General features: G+C 49.9%; 1 long non-coding RNA gene across 1 annotated transcript; it reads left to right on the top strand.

Moving 5' to 3' along the window:
* Nucleotides 1–407: 407 nt before the first annotated feature.
* LOC309870696 lies at nt 408–2,858 on the top strand. Its single transcript, XR_014314748.1, has 3 exons — nt 408–480; nt 1,806–1,932; nt 2,611–2,858. It is a non-coding gene; the product is annotated as an uncharacterized lncRNA (long non-coding RNA).
* The last annotated feature ends 859 nt before the right edge of the window (nt 2,859–3,717 follow it).

The following is a 3,717-nucleotide window of genomic DNA, read 5'->3' as shown; positions in this document are numbered from 1 at the left end:
GAAGGTGGTATGTGACCTAGTATCAGGCAAGCAGATGCTCTCACTGGGATAACTGAACCCCAAGGGAGTGACACAGAGGTGCAGATACAGTTGAGAATGTGTTCATGGTAGCAGGGGTTTCATCAAGACCCCAGGGCGGCAGGAACCAGCAGCCACAGCCTGACCAGAGCATTGCCATGGTCCCTACTGCCCCATTGCCCACCTGGCTCTGAGCCTTCCAAATTCTTCCTGTGAGCTACCCGCTCTCCCACCCATAATTTCTATTCTGCTTAAATTAGCCATGATTATGTTCCACTGCCTCTCTGACACACCCAACTGTACTATTTTTATCTCCTAGTGCCTCCTCCCTCCCAGGGGCCACCATCTTCCTGCAGAGGCAGAGCAGCTGGAGACCGGAAGTGAGGCATCCGCCATGAAGCAGCAGACACTCTCAAGCTGGGATCATCTGAGGAGGGTTCAACGAAGGGACCACTTCCCTAGGTGTGAGCAGGTTGTTGGTGCCCGACCCTAGAATTAACAACAGTGTGGTCGCTACCCTTTCTCAGCTCAGACAAGGAAGCGAGAGCACAGATACCAGAACTTGAAGGAGCATCACAGGAAAGGGGCCACCTTGGGAGGAATATTGACCTTCAGTCGGGTGGTACAACCAGCCTGTGGCAATTCCTCAGAGGAATTTCCCTGACCACACTGTCCTCCCCCCCTACTTCTGATCTCCTGCCAGAGGTCCCCACGGACAGGACTCACTTGGCAGCCAGAGGGCCCAGGACCCTCAAGAAGCAGCCTCCCGGGAAAAGAACAAGGAGGAGGAGGAGGACAGAGAGGAGATCTGAGGGTTGGGGAGGCACTAGGCAGGCATTTGGTAGGGACATCTAAGAAAAGAGCTGCTGGTGATCCCCACATGCCCCCGTGTTTATCTAACCTAGGTTCCATCACTTCAGTCCTCCTCTAAGCAACCCCAGGTCAAAACTCCCCCAAGACACAAGAACATACTTCCAAGGCACTGGGGTCCACTGCCCCGGCCTCTTTCATCTGTCCCAAGGCTGCTTCGTCACCTCTGTGACTTCCTTCCCTTCCGCACCCATACTTCTACTGTAGCATAAAGACTCCTGCACAGACAGCTGAGACTTTTTCAGATCTGCAGACAGATCTGGAAGTTACTGTTTCTGCCAAAGAGCCAGGGGCTGTAAACCCACAGTGGGACGCAGAGACAGCCGGGAGATCTAACAGCCTCAGATCACAAGGCACTTAGACCCAAGAAACAAAACAGAGCAATAAACCATGTGAGCCGTTTGCCATTTCTGCAAGCAATTGTGCTAAGACTATTAGAGGAACACGAAATCTCTTTAAAACACAGTTCACCAGAATCCTGTACCTGAAAATACGAAGATGGTAAGCAACCGCCACTGGAGAGGAAGAATGCTTTGAAACCACGGAGTATGAAATGCTGCAACACAGGAAAACCAGCCTTACCACAGAGACCACCATGAGAGGCCCAAGCAAAGCAGTGAAAAACACCGACCCAAGAGCCATTTATCCAAATTTGCACAAATATTTACCAAGCATTTTCTGCATTCTAGGCACTGAGCTAGGATTATTAAAGGCCAAATGAGCTAGAACAGAATAGTTGCTTCTAGCTGTATCCAATTATGCCTTTCCGCCTTACCCTGGGGAAGAAGATTTGGGGACCCCAGCGACAATAGCTACCGCTTATTGAGCATCTAGAAGTGCCAGGTTTGGTATCAAGCATGTCCTGTTCTCCGTAGCCCTAATCCTAGACAGGGGCTCCCCTTACCCCCGTCTTACAGATCGGGTTCAGGAGTCCAGGAACTGGCAACAAGTCACACCGGAAGAAGTGAGGCAGAAGGAGATACCAGAGCCAGGACGGGCAGGGACAGAACTTCGCTGACCGTGTAACCCTTTACAGCCGAAGAGGTAGGTTCGGGCTGCTGTGGGGACGCAGCTGTGGCAGGAGGTGCAGAGGGAGACACGCTACACTTGGACACCTTTCCAAGAGGCTCAACTAACATTTCAGTCTCATTGACTACCCCCTCCCTGCAATCACTGTGTCCGCTCACTGGTCCTCGGCCACGAGACAGTCTGCGGACAATGTTTAGTCAGAAAATATTGACACTTGGACATTTCAGTCAATGAGTACACACATTTCAGTTGACCCATCTGTCAGGAACACCAAGGACATACGGAAGTGGGGGGTTGGGGGGCAGAGCGTGTCTGAGAGACGATGATGATATCTAAAGAAATATTTGTAATTTTTTAAGATAAAATGATGGCTTGTCTACATTTTTTTTAAAGATTTTATTTATTTATTTATTTATTTGACAGAGAGAGATCACAAGCAGGCAGAGAGGCAAGCAGAGAGAAAGAGGAGGAAGCAGGCTCCCTGCTGAGCAGAGAGCCCGATGCGGGACTCCATCCCAGGACCCTGAGATCATGACCTGAGCCGAAGGCAGCGGCTTAACCCACTGAGCCACCCAGGCGCCCTACATTTTTTTTTTTAACCTAGAAACGATCATGGGCAGGGGGCAGGGGGCGGGGGTTGGGGGGGAGTGCCATAGGGGCTCTGCATTCCGACCTCCTGGGTCTCCATGGCAGCTCGAGCTACAGGGCTTGGAGAGGAGCCCTTCACTGTCCTAAATCACATGGAGGTAATAACACACGTCTAAGAAGTCCGCCGTTGGCCATCGAACAGACACCTTCCATGAACAGATACCCTCCATTCTCCATAAGACCTGCTGACGGGGCCATGGTGCTAGAATGTTCACGGCTACCAGGCTAGGCCCCCTCTAGGACACCTGCACCTGTACCTCTAAGAGTCGGCTTGTTTCCTTTTGCGCTGATGTCTGCTGTACCTGATACCGTAATTACACATTTTCATTAAATATCATCTATAAAAGTCAACGTGTCCATTAAAAACTGAGTTTTGATTATTTGACACAAGGCAGATCACTTTTTAAAAAATTCTACAGAATTCGCAGTTTGGGGAAAACATAAGTCCTAGAAGGATTCTGCTCTCAGATTGCTGCACACCGTCAATTCTTGGCCACTTCAAAGAAAGCCAAACTAGGTAGCATGAAAGATACAGAAATTTAGAGGAAGGAAGGAAGGAAAGGAGGGGGGACACGGGGGAAGGGGGGAGGGAGGAAAGGGAAAGGAAGGGAGTAAGAAAAAAGAAACAAAAGAAAGATTTGTGTTCAAGGAAAAGACACTGACCCCCACATCAAGAGACTGGTGCATGCACAGACATTTATAGGCTTGGGTTAAAATTAAATGTTGAAGGTGGGCTCGTTTTGTATGATTTCCTGCCTTACTCACTTTTTCAATTATCCTGCCATAGACTCGTTCTAAACAAAAGGATCTCTCCTGGACCTACCTCAAAGGTGAGGATTAAATGGGAAACTCCAGCAGCCTGTGCCATGCACGTGGGAAGCCCTCTGTAGAGCAGAGGAACAGTAAGGCAGGCAACAGCCGCTCCAGAGCAACGAGCTCAGTAAGCACATGGCACATCAGCTATTAAAATGGGTGGGAGTCCTAGTGGTCTCGTTGTGTCACCAATTTGTAGGACACCCACCAAGTCATCCTGCCTCCTGTCAACAGTAAATGGGGACATTTGGACTCAGTGAGACTGAGACTTTAGGGTACAGTCTCATCACCTGCGGACCTTTTACAAGGTGGGCTCTGCCTGAGTAGGTGTGGATGTGG

The sequence above is a fragment of the Mustela nivalis genome, assembly GCF_964662115.1.
Source record: "Mustela nivalis genome assembly, chromosome: 8".
NCBI classification, from domain to species: Eukaryota; Metazoa; Chordata; class Mammalia; order Carnivora; family Mustelidae; genus Mustela; species Mustela nivalis.
The sequence above is the reverse complement of the archived record's forward strand: the minus strand, read 5'-3'. Positions and strand labels throughout refer to the sequence as shown.